The 13,940-nt window shown below is 37.6% G+C and overlaps 1 protein-coding gene across 20 annotated transcripts in view; it reads right to left on the reverse strand.

Moving 5' to 3' along the window:
• The window catches only part of PIP4K2A (phosphatidylinositol-5-phosphate 4-kinase type 2 alpha), a 485,936-nt gene that overhangs the window by 319,745 nt on the left and 152,251 nt on the right, over positions 1–13,940 (reverse strand). The gene's annotated exons all lie outside the window — the stretch shown is intronic.

A 13,940-nucleotide genomic window follows, 5' to 3' on the forward strand; every position in this document is an offset into this window, starting at 1 on the left:
TCTGTCTTCCGGTGGCAGAGACTCTGTTCTGTCTGCCCTGTGGTCTGACAGCTCCTCCTGCCCCATCCCACTCCCTCCCCCTTTCCTTTGTAACTTCTACTTCACAATAAAACATTTACACTTCTGACTTCATTACCACAACTGCTTCCTGGAGAATCCAACCCGTGATCCTCCTCTTAACTCTCCACCCCACCATCAAGGGAGGAATTTGGAAATCAAAGTAAGACAAATCGAGAAAGGTAATTTTTCTGGTTTGACTCACAAAGAGATACTTCCTGCTAAACTGAGAGCACGTTTTAATGAAAACAGACCCAGGTAGAAGGCAAAAAGTTTTTAGCACAATAAGAGGTATTACTGTGTAAGATACATGGCCTAAGTCATAGGAGGAATAGGCAGTCTGTGGTCTCAGAATACTAATTCCTGATAGAGTCAGCAGAAGCCAGCTGCAATCTCACTGGGAAGAGAGGCCAAACTGTTTCTCCCAGAATCCAGGAGCCAGAACCCCTTTTCCATTCTTTCAGAGCCAGGCCACAGCTGGGCAGAGGAAAACCCATCCACACCCAAGCAAGGTCTAGGTTGGCAGATTTCTGTAAGCCCCGCAAAAGCGGCTGGAGATGACACTCCTTATCTAGCAGGATTACCAACCTTCCCCCCTAACAGGTGATGTAAAGGGATCGTAGGCAGTAAAATCCTGACCAGCAGTGTAGTGGTACTGTGCTGCTCAAGGATGCTTACAGGAACATTCAGTGATGACATTTTTATTTTAAACTTTTACACAGGCTGCATTTACCTCCATCCCAGTTTAGTGTGGTTTAATCTGGGAAGCGAGGCATGGCAATGTTAGGAAGGGGCGGTTTCCGTTCCTGATCACCTGGTAGGTCACTGTCTGAGACAACCTTGGTTTCTCTTAATGATCCCTCCCTCCTGAGTGTCGCAAGGGACACCCCGGTGGAATAAGAAAGTATTCCCATCATACTGGTGATATGATGATCGGTCTGGGTGTAGAATTTCCTGGGTGCAAACTGATCTATTTTAATTTTATGAACCTCCGTAGTTGTCTTTTTTTATAAAGTGGTTTTCCAAAATGTACAGGATAAAACTCAAAATGCTTTGCATAAACCCCTTGGGCATAAGGTCCCTTCCTATATCCCAGCATCGTCTCCTGTCCCTTCTCATGGGCTGTCAGCTCATGTCATGATAACTTTCTTGCAGTCGGCAAAAGATATTTTGTTCATATTATTTCCTCTCTCTGAAATGATATCCACCCCACTGTCTATCTGGCTAAAATGTAACCAATTCTAGAAATTCAGCTCCTTGGAGCCTGCCTGCACCTTCTTCCTTCTCTCCTGGACCTGGCGGTGTCCTGTCCTATTGCTTTTCTCTGATCCTTTTTATATCTAATCACTGAGACTGAGAACTATGAGTTATTGATGGAGTTTATATAAAAGACTAAGATTTTGTGGCCACTAATGAACTCTTCTTGTAAATACGGTACACCTATTTCTAAACCTGTTCATATCATTCAGATGAATTGAAGTAGAAAAATCTGTGAAACAACAATAGTTTTAAAATATAATAACTTACTAAAATAAATCACTAATATAAATATCCCAATTGCTGTATTCTTTAGTACATATTCCTGAAAAAGGGGGCCTTATAGTTAGTTCATGAAATATATGATGGGCCAAAATCTCAACAGAGGAGTGAGGTAGAAATTTAAGTAATCAAATAGTTTTTAAATAGATTCTTCTTAGCAATCTCAAAATTTTGCTTCTGAAACTATTAGTCTAATTAAGAACTAACATTCTAGGGAATTCCCTGGCAGTCCAGTGGTTAGGACTTGGCACTTTCACTGCCATGGCCCGGGTTCAATCCCTGGTCAGGGAACTAAGATCCCACAAACCTCAAGGTGTGGCCAAAAAACAAACAAAAAAAAGAACAAAAAAACTAACATTCTAGTGCTAGTTCCACAGATGGAGTATGGGTAAAACACCAATAAGTTTCCCATCTCCTGAGACACAGTGGGGAAAAACAAGAATGGTCTTTGATAAGGTAGGGCGTTCATTCAGCATTAGAGTTTCTTACCATTTCTGATGGTAAGAGGGTAAGTGTCCACTGTCACTCGAGAGGGGGGATAGATTTGTTTCTGAAATGCCTAAGTTTCTAAGCAGCTAGATTCTTCTCCACTGGTTAGAGCAGGAGAACACTGGCATTGGCAGTCTCAACAGTAGTGGAATGGGCTGGCTGTGCATCCTGTCACCTCAGATTGTTCCTATAGGTAGGGACCATGAACTCTGGATACACCCAAGGTTCTGTCAAGCCTAACAGGTCATCCTGGATGTGGGCTACCCAGACACATTACCTGTTATTCTTTTCTTTCTTTTTGCTTTAATTTTCCACTTAAAAATTATCATTAGATGGGTAATATAATCACATGTTACACAAAAGGTATCAAATGCTATACCATGAAGAATAAGTCTCCCCACCCTTGTTTTCTAGCCAGCCAGTTCTCCCCCCAGATTCGAAAACTGTTATCCCCTGCTTGTGTGTCTTCTAGAGTCTTTTCTCCACAAATGGTAGCATAATATTCACACTGGAATGCACCCTGCTTTTTTACTTAATATCTTTTTGAGATTATTTCCAATCAACACATATATTTCATTCTCTTTTTTTAACAACTGCATATTATTCCATCAGCAAATGAATTTCATTCCCTAGCAATTGCAAATGCTAGAATGAATATTCTCTCTTTCAGCTTTTATGAGGTATAATTGACAAATAAAATTGTAATATAACATTAAAAGTGTACAATGTGATGATTTGATATATGTATATATTACACAAGGATTCCCACTGAGCTAACTAACATATCCATCACTTCTCATATTTACCTTTTTTTTTTCTTTTGGTGAGAATGCTCAAGTTCTACTCTCTTAGCAGATTTCAATTGTACGATACAGTGTTATCAACTATAGTTGCCATGTTATACATTAGATCCTCAGACTTATTCATCTTATAGCTGAAAGTCTGTACCTTTTTATCAACCTATCCCATTTCCCCCACCTCACAGCCCCTGGCAACCACTTTTCTACTGTCTATGAGTTTGACTTTTCAAAAATTATTCCACATATAAGTGACCATACAGTGTTCGTCTTTCTCTGTGTAGCTTATTTCATTTAGCATAATGCCCTCCAGATTCATTCATGATGTGGTAAATGGAAGGATTTCCTTCTTTTTTTTTTTTTTTTTTTTGGCCATGCCACGGGGCTTGTGGGAATCTTAGTTCCCCGACCAGGGATTGAACCTGGGCCCCAGCAGTGAAAGTGCTGACTCCTAACCACTGGACGGCCAGGGAATTCCCTCCTTCATTTTTTAAGGTTGAATAATTTTCCATTGTATAGATACCAAATCTTCTTTACCCATTTATCCATCGATGGATGCTTAGGTTGTTTCCATATATTGGCTATTGTGAATAATGCTGCAATGAACATGGGAGTGCAGATAGCTATTTAAGATAATGATTTCATTTCCTTTGCATATATACCCAGGAGTGGGATAGCTAGATTATACGTTAGTTCTATTTTAAATTTTTTGAGGAACTTCCATACTGTTTTCCACAGTAGCTGTACCAGTTTACATTCCCATCAAGTGTCCAAAGGCTCCCATTTCTCCACATCCTCACCGGCATTTGTTAGCTCTTACTTTATTGAAAACAGACATCCAAACAGGTGTGAGGTGATATCTCATTGTGGTTTAGATTTGCATTTCCCTGATTTTTAATGATTTTGAGCACCTTTCCATGTACACACTAACCATTTGTATGTCTTCTTTGGAAAAATGTCTATTCAGGTATTTTGCTCATTTTTAAATTGAGGGGTTTTTTTTGCTATTGAGTTGTATGAACTCCTTAAATATTTTGAATATTAACCCCTTAATGGATATGTGGTTTAAAAATATTTTCTCCCATTCCATAGGTTGTCTTTTCATTTGTTGATGGTTTCCTTTGTTGTACAGAAGCTTTCTGGTTTGATATAGTCTCACTTATTTATTTGTGCTTTCGTTGCCTTTGCTTTTGTTGTCAAATCCAAAGAATTATTGCCAAGACCAACGTCAAGGAGCTTATCACCTAGGTTTTCTTCTGGGAGTTTCAGGTCATACATTCAAGTCTTTAGTTCATTTTGACTCAATTTTTGTGTATGGTGTATGGTATATCCAGTTTTCCTAACACCATTTATTGAAGAGACTATTCTTTCCTCATTGTATATTTTGCCACTTTTGTCAGAAATTAATTGACCATATATGCATATGTTTATTTTTGGACTCTCCATTCTTTCATTGATCTATTTCTCTGTTTTTATGCCAATACCATACTGGTTTGATTACTCTAACTTTGTAATATAGCTTGAAATCAGGAAGTGTGATACCTTTAGCTTTGTTCTTTTTTCTCAAGTTTGCTTTGGCTATTTGGGGCCTTTTGTGGTTCCATAAGAATTTCAGAATTATTTTTTTCTATTTATGTAGAAAACACCATTGGAATTTTTTTTTTTTTTTTTTTTGTGGTAGGCGGGCCTCTCACTGTTGTGGCCTCTCCCGTTGCAGAGCACAGGCTCTGGACGCGCAGGCTCAGCGTCCATAGCTCACGGGCCCAGCCGCTCTGCGGCATGTGAGATCTTCCCGGACCGGGGCATGAACCCGTGTCCCCTGCATCGGCAGGCGGACTCTTAACCACTGTGCCACCAGGGAAGCCCAACCATTGGAATTTTGATTGGGTTTGCACTGAATCTGTAGATTGCTTTGAGCAGTGTGGACACTTTAACAATACTAATTTTTCCAATTCATGAAATGTCTTTCTATTTATTTGTGTCTTCTTCAATTTTTTTCATTTGTGGTTTATAGTTTTCAGTGTACAGAGCTTTCACCTCCTTGGTTAAATTTATTCCTAAGTATTTAATTCTTTTTGATGCTATAGTAAATGGAATTTTTCTTAATTTCTCTTTCTAATTGTTCATTGTCAGTGTATAGAAACACAACTGATTTTTGTATATTGATTTTGTATCCTGCAACTTTACTGAATTTATTTGTTCTAACAGTTTTTTTAGTGGAATCTTTAGAGTTTTCTACATATAATATCACATCATCTGCAAATAGAGACAGTTTTACTTTTTCCTTTCTGATTTGGATACCTTTTATTTCTTTTTTCTTCTTTTTCTTTTCTTTCTTTTTTTAAAAATTCCTAATTGCTCTGTCTACTAATGCACAACAATGCTCTATAAAGTAGCTTTGGCCATCAAATAGTTTTCTCAATAGTCATAATACTAGCAAATCCACATTCATAATTAAATATATACCTAAATATTTGCATCAGTTACATACTTTCCCCAAACACTAGAAGCTTTACTTGAGTCACAGGGAAAGATTGTCATCTAGTGTTTTTAAGGCCGAAGAAATATATGGCAGCTGATTATTTTAGCAGATATGCATCATTTCCTTAACTTTGGCCCTTAATATGAGTTTTATCTTGATTGAAGCCAACTGGAGAACCATCTTATAACTTTCAAATCATAAACTGCAGTACTCAGAACTAGTGGATAATAGAACTTCCCGTCTGAGCTGCTACTGTCCACTCTGATGAATCAACTGAAAAAATTCTGTAGTTAGACAATAGAAATTGCAAATATTTCTAATCACCAAAACTATAATATTCTTTAAAAAAATTCTTTTGAATAAATATATAGCATACTAACTTTCTATCTGAATTAGTTTTCAGGTGCTGTAATTAGTATTGCCAAGCTTAGAATGATAGTTTTTGACTTGGATTATGTTCATTAAGATGCTCAAAAATGTGACGAACATAATCCAAAACTGCAAGGTTCACGTGAAATATAATGTGTACGGTGAACATTAATAGGTTCAAAGAAAAAAGTCACTAGTGTTTAATTACTGTTAGAATTTAATGCTAAATAGTAAGAACAGTAGAGTAACATTGGTTTATGCTTACTTTCTCCAATAGTATCCTGTGACTGCAATGAAAACAAACTGCTTAGTAAGTGGAATATACACAGAACTACATTTTCTGTAGAGGTAGGAATCTGTTTATAAGAGATAGAGACTAAATTTGAAGTGAAGAACTCATCTTATTTTGAATAGAGGAAAAACAAAATCTCTCTATTTTGGCACTGTTTTCTTTTTGGACTTTATTTGAATATATTAAGTCTAATTTAATATGAAAAATTAAATTAGATTAAGGTGATAGAGAAAATTATTTGTATTTAAGAGTTTGTTTTGTTATTTAGTTTTTGTGTGAACTTGGTCTGTCTTCCATTAAATAAACATTTCAGAATATTTTATCTCTCTTTAATTTTTTGATTCTTACAAAGTGGTCATATTTAAAATAAGCCCTACAACCTGAAATAACTGTTCAGAGAATTATAATTATTTTTAACATCGTTATTGGAATATAATTGCTTTACAATGCTGTGTTAGTTTCTGCTGTATCACAAAGTGAATCAGCTATATGAATACATATATCCCCATATCCTCTCCCTCTTGCATCTCCCTCCCACCCTCTCTATCCCACCCCTCTAGGTGGTCACAAAGTACCGAGCTGATCTCCCTATGCTATGCGGCTGCTTCCCACTAGCTATCTATTTTACATTTGGTAGTGTATATATGCCCATGCCAGTCTCTCACTTCGTCCCAGCATCGCCTTCCCTCTCCCCGTGTCCTCAAGTCCATTCTCTGTCTGTGTCTTTATTCCTGTCCTGCCCCTATGTTCTCCAGAACCTCTTTTTTTTTTTTTTTTTTTAGATTCTATATATATGTGTTAGCATACAGTATTTGTTTTTCTCTTTGACTTACTTCACTCTGTATGACTGACTCTAGGTCCATCCACCTAAATACAAATAACTCAATTTCATTTCTTTTTGTGGCTGAGTAATGTTTCATTGTATATATGTGCCACGTCTTCTTCATCCATTCATCTGTCGATGGACACTTAGGTTGTTTCCATGGTCTGGCTATTGTAGATACAGCTGCAATGAACACTGTGGTACACGACTTTTTTTTTTTTTTTTTTTTGCGGTATGCGGGCCTCTCACTGTGTGGCCTCTCCCGTTGCGGAGCACAGGCTCCGGACGCGCAGGCTCAGCGGCCATGGCTCACGGGCCCAGCTGCTCCGCGGCGTGTGGGATCTTCCCAGACCGGGGCACGAACCTGTGTCCCCTGCATCGGCAGGCGGACTCTCAACCACTGCGCCACCAGGGAAGCCCCCCATGACTCTTTTTGAATTATGGTTTTCTCAGGGTATATGCCCAGTAGTGGGATTGCTGGGTCGTATGGTAGTTCTATTTTTAGTTTTTTAAGGAACCTCCATACTGTTCTCCATAGTGGCTGTATCAATTTACGTTCCCACCAACAGTGCAAGAGGGTTCCCTTTTCTCCACACCGTCTCCAGGATTTATTGTTTGTAGATTTTTTGCTCCATTTATTTTTTAAACTTGTTTTACTTGGCATTTCTTAAAATAAGTGATGGAAAATATAACAACTTTGAAATGAAAGTCTGACGATTCTGCCCAAAATTAAACACAAAACTTCAATAGTTTGTGGAAATTAAACTTACTATACCTGAAATGATGCTGCTTTGGAACCAGATCCATGTAGGGTGGCCCACCCCTGCAAATAAGAAGGGCCTTCCAAATTCAGGCTCAAGAACCCTCCTTGGGTCAAGGTTATAGTCACCAACTGTCATTGGAAAAGCATGAGCTCAGACCTCCTTTTCTAGCAGTAATCATGTATCAGTCAAGATCCAGCTAAAATCTCTGGCCCAATTTGGTTAAGAAAGCCAAGGAGGGATCAGACCCAGCAGCCTGGCCTCAATAGTACCATGTGCTACTGTATTACCTTACAACTCACCATAACAGGCCAAGAGGAGAGCTCAGAGAACCCTCTCCTACTAATGCGCTTGTTTTCTTGGGAAGTCCCCAGACCACATTATATTCAATATAGTTTATTCTTGTAAGTCTGATCTGGGTTGTATTTTAGATCAACCCACTTATTCTCAGTTCAAGGGATCCTTCCTTAAACAGACACAATTGTTCAATTTCTTTTTTAAAAACAAGCTAAATGCCAGAAGCCAACTCGGGAAATGCCTTCATGTGCAGGCGTTACCCCGACAGCAGTTCCTGCTGTGTATCCACAAGCATAGGTTACACATTCTGTGTAGAGGGCTGGTCAGTGGTGGGGAAGTCATTCTGGAGCATCCTTCACAAAATGAGATGTTATCTCAAGTGGATAAGTTGTCTCAGACTTTCTGTAAGTGGGATGCATCCTATTTTTTCTCTTAAACCTCTAACCTGTAACAAACAGGAAGATTATCTCCACAGTGCAAATTATAGAAACTTGAGTTCAGAGTCCAAGAATGTAAAACCTAGACTAAGAACTAAATGACTACTACATATGGAACCAGTCCACTAAGTTAAGCTGATTTTAAAGACCTGGAGTCAAGTACATGATGAGTAATGTTTACTTTGTAATTCTATCTTTCAGGCTTTTCAATGATCTTTTTTATGGTGTGGCTGCCTTTAGTGTGAGTGGATCTTATTTTTAGCAGTGGGAGCTTAGTCGTATTACCCTTTTGAATGGCCAGCAGGGCTCCCCACTGTTTCAATGACCATTTGCAGAACAGTGTCAGTCTCTGGGGCCCTTCATTTTTTTCTCCCCTGGTACAACAAGACAAATGCACTGAAATTGTGCCAAGATTTCGCTTCAACCCTAGCATGAGATAAAGAGGATTTACAGGCAAAGAACTCCCTTGAACAGCAGCCAAAAAAGCAGATAACTTTTAAATAACACAATGTGGTGGAAGAAACTGCCTTGTGGCAGTCTACGGTGGAGGAAAATAGCAACTATTTACAGTACATGTTGGCAAACTATCTGTTTAAGCTCTAGAAAAGGTGAAGGGTTACCATACTGTTTATGCGTTTCCTTACACCGCTAACACTGAATTCAATGTTACAAACAGAAGTCTTACATTTTTATTGTTTATCTTTAACCAAGTTCAATTGATTTACAACAATCAACCACCTGACTAAGTCAATTTGAATGGAAATGAATTCAAAGGATACATTAAAAGGAACATATTATGATAAATTACCTAATATTATACAGAGGTACCCCCTCCACTTTAAGCGAATTTAGATTTATAAAGTAGATAAATAATATATAATTGCTTTCTTTTACTGAAGGGCTCTTTTCTTTTTTTACATAAAATGATTCATCCTCAGATTTCTCTAAATAGTGAACTCTCAATGTTCTTAAAGTATAATTAGATTGCAAAAATTCTTTTCAAAAACATATTTTCTGGAACATATCTATTGAATCAAATGAAGTTTGTTATGCTAAGACTCTCAAGTCGTTAACATGGGAGAGTTGATGGTGTTGTGAGGTTTAATTAGTTTACAAAACCACAGTACTTGTGGGTGGAGCATGACAGTGATAATATCTAAAGACACTGATTTTTGTTGTTGTTGTTGTTTTGTTTTGGCCATGCAGCTTAGTTCCCTGACCAGGGATCAAACCTACCCTGGAAGTGAAAGCCCAAGTCCTAATTCTCAAGGCAGTATACATTATTATATTTCCTGTGATCTTTCCAATGTTGGCTCATGTTCATTAACACACTCAAAATATTAGTTCATACATTTTTAAAAATTAATTAATTTTATTTTTGGCTGTGTTGGGTCTTCACTGCTGCACGCGGGCTTTCTCTAGTTGTGGTGAGTGGGGGCTTCTCTTGTTGCGGAGCACGGGCTGTAAGTGCGTGAGCTTCAGTAGTTGTGGCACTCGGGCTCAGGAGTTGTGGCACTCGGGCTCAGTAGTTGTGGCACAAGGGCTTAGTTGCTCCGCAGCACGTGGGATCTTCCCAGACCAGGGCTCGAACCCATGTTCCCTGCATTGGCAGGCGGATTCTTAACCACTGCGCCACCAGGGAAGTCCCAGTTCATACATTTTTTAAGCCAACAAACCAACCTTCCAATTTTCAAAGTAAGAATTATCTATACCCACACTTACAGCCAAAATTTTAATTCTTTTAGCTCAGAAACTCTTGAGAAAATTTTTCATTGGTCATCCTCTTTGGTATGAACTGGCAGAGTGTTTTTTTAATCTTAATTTTTGCATAAAGCTGTAAACAGCTATGACTGCAGTGGCTTGGATTCACCATTTTGAGACTATCATTTAATGTAGAATATGGATCCATGGAAAATCTTTACACCAACATTTCTCTGTAATCAAAACATTGAGTTCTTTCACTGATAGGATTTTGGGAACAAACTACAGATGTAAACCCTTTAACCTACAATTAAACCATCAATACATATATTTAAGCAGTATTCCTAATACATCTTATTTGTTTCAAAATATTCATTAGCACTTTAAATATTTTACCTTAAGGTCTTTGTTTTGGTGCCTCTTTGCAGAATAAATAATGTCTTTTTTGAAGGATTACTCTTCAGGTTATGTAATTAGATCTATTAACTCGTCACACTTCATAATGTCTGTGGATTCATCAATCATTTGATTTAATTATCTTCTAGATTAGTGCTATTTTTATGGCACCTCACATGCCATAAACGCATCTACTTATGGTGCTCTTCAAAAATCACATCTTTTCGTTGCCTTTGCCTTGCTGGTCCCAAACACAGACAATTTTCACAGAGGCTGTTAAACTGAATGATTCTGCAATTGTGCGTGTGTGACTTGGCTTTAGCTATGAAATTGAGCTTAATTTCATAAAGGTATAACTATTTTCATAAAAGAATTTCATTTTTTATTTTGAGCTTGCAGATGCTTTAAGAAGTTTAAATCTTTCTCTCTTCAAGGTCTAAGTTGTGTGGAGTGGAGCTGGCCTGATTCGTTAGGCACTATTGCTTCACTTGATAACTTTTCCATGACAGCAACAACCAAAAAACTGGCTGAGGCAGAAAAGAATTAATGAAGAAGGTAAATGCTAATTGGAGAAAATCCTCCTTATTCTGCATGAAAGTGACTTAAACTTCCTGATTCCTTGGCTTTCTTGTTTGGCCACTTCTGTAGTATTTTTCGCAAGCTTTATTGAGATATAATTGACATACGGCATTGTATAAGTTTAAAGTGTACACTATGATGATTTGATACATGTAGGTATTATAAAATGATTACCACAATAGGGTTAGTTGATATATCCTTCACCTCATATAGTTAACATTTTGTTGTTGTTGTTGTTATGATGAGACTATTAAAGCTCCATTCTTATAGCAACTTTCAAGTATACAATACAGTATTGTTAACTATAATCACCAGGCTATACTTTACATCCCTGGAATTTATTAATCTTATAATTGAAAGCTTATACCTTTTGATCAACATCTTCCCATTTTCCCAGACCCCTCAGCCCCTGGCAACATCATTCTATTCTGTTTCTATGAGTTCGATGCTTTTAGGTTCCACATATAAAGTGAAATTATATTGCATTTGTCTTTCTCTGTCTGACTTATTTCACTGAGCATAATGCCCTCAAAGTCCATCCATGTTGGCATAAATGGCAGGAGTCCCTTCGTTTTATGGCTGAATAATCTTCCATTGTACATAGATACACATTTTCTTTATCCATTCATCTGTCAGTGGACACAAGTTGTTTTCACTTCATAGTTATTGTGAGTTATGCTCTGCAGTATTGTTTTGAAAGTCATCTCTGAAATATCAGCCTAGAACCTGTTTCTCCAGCCTTTGCAACAATGCTATAAATCTCTAATTCCCTGCTAACTAGAACAGATTTTGTTGTCTGCAATGGGACTTCAAATGACACAGTAATTGAAACTAGAAGTGATTATTGATCTTAGAAGTTCAAAGATGTAAATCTGGGACTGGCTATTTGACCTGATTGAATTTGAAAACTGAATAGTTGCTTACTTTGAAAGGATGGCTTATTGGGAGACACTTGTGGTCTCCTAAAAAGAAGTACCTATTGAAGAGTTCTGACAGAATAAGTGACTACTGCCACAGCACAGTGTGGTGGACAGAAGGGTTACAAGGGATGTGGGGAGGGTGAACTACTTCTAATTATATTTAGTAGTTCTGAGACAGAAAATGACAGCTTTAAGATCCCAGTAGAAGCCGTGGCTAGAGAACCAGAGAGTGCCTATGCCTGCCCCACAATGATCTCTTATCTGTTATAACCATGGTCTGGATCTGTAGATATCTGGTTTATAATGTGTGCTGAATTCAGAGCTTCACCAGGCTTCTGAGAAGGCCTAGAAGGAATGACCAACCTAGTAGCAATGAGCAACGCTAGTGTTTAGATTATGGTCTCTAAATTTCATTTTCCACTATAATGAACCAGGTCCAAAAATATTTCCAAATTATATATATGATAAATGACCTGATCCAGAATGTATAGCAAATTCTTGCAACTCAGTAATAAGACAAACAGCCCAATTAAAAGTAGGAAAAATATTTGAACAGATGCTTCACAAAAGAAAATGCAGAAATGGTTAACAAGTACAGAGAATCAGCTCATCATGATTAGTCATGAAGGAAATGCAAATTGAAACCAGAAGGAGATAGCACTACATACCCAATAGGAAGACTAAAATTAAAAGCCCTGACAATATCAAGTGTTGTAGGGCATATAAAGCAACTGGATGTCTGACTCATTGCTGATGGGAATGCAAATATAGTATAGTTCCTTTGGAAAACAGTTTGGCAAGTTCTCATAACATCAAACACACACATGGCATAAGATCCAGAAATTACACTCTTGGGTATTTTCCCAAAGAAGGAGAAACATATGTTCACACAAAAACCTGTGTATAACTGTTTAGAGCAGATTTATTTATAACAGTCCAAAACTGCAAAGAACCCAAATGTCCATCAACCAGTGAATGGATGTTGTACATCCATGGAGTGCAACACTACTCAGCAATAGAGAGAAACAAACTATTGATACATGCAACAGCACGGACAGATCTCAAAAGTATTTGCAAAGTTAAAGAAGTTAGACCAAAAAGGTAGTGTACCGTGTGGTTCCATATATAAGATGTTCATAAACATGCAAAATTAAAGGGAGAGAAAACGGATCAGTTGTTCCCATGGAAGTGGGATGGAGAGAGAGATTTGACTTCAAACGGGCATGAAGGAAATTGAGATGATGGAAATGTTCTATATCTTAATTGTGGTAGTGGTCACACAACTGTAAACATTTGCCAAAACTCATCCAACTGTATAAACAGGACCTCAAAAAAAACAGACATGTGCAGTAAAGACTAAGTCTGTGGGGAAAAACAGAATCAAAACAGCAGTTTTAATTATTTCATGAAAACCCTTTACAATTTGTTATAACACCGAATTTTCAGGATGGGCTGGTATGACGTGTTGGTTCAGAACATGACTGACAGTCAAGCTGACCTCAGCTCAACTCCTGGCTCTGCCATTTATTGATAGAGTGACCTATGCCAATTACTTCATTTGTAACTTACAGGGTTATGGTGGGGGGTTAATGCTGCATTTTAACCACTTCATAATTGTCTGGCTCATAATAAGTACTCAATAAATGAGTTATTTGGAGAATATTCAGAAACAGCCAAGGTGGGGAGACACACACATTAACAAACAAATTACAATATCATGTGAAAATAGCAGAAATAGAGCAGGTGTAAGGTACAAAATGAGAAATGTTTATTATGTTTGGAGAATTAAGACTTTCGGGAGGAAATCATGACTAAAATAAATTTTGAAAGACAGATAGGTTTCAGGTTGATTAGGAGAGTTAAGGGCATAAAATGTCATGGTGTCCTTGAAGAATTATGAGCAGTTTGCTATTTTTTTTTTTTTTTGAGTGATTAGAGAAGCTATTGCAGTAGGGAGGAGTCAGCCAGAACAAGGTCTTGAATGCAAATTTAGGAATCTTA

The sequence above is a fragment of the Stenella coeruleoalba genome (assembly GCF_951394435.1).
Source record: "Stenella coeruleoalba genome assembly, chromosome: 2".
Classification (NCBI taxonomy): Eukaryota; Metazoa; Chordata; class Mammalia; order Artiodactyla; family Delphinidae; genus Stenella; species Stenella coeruleoalba.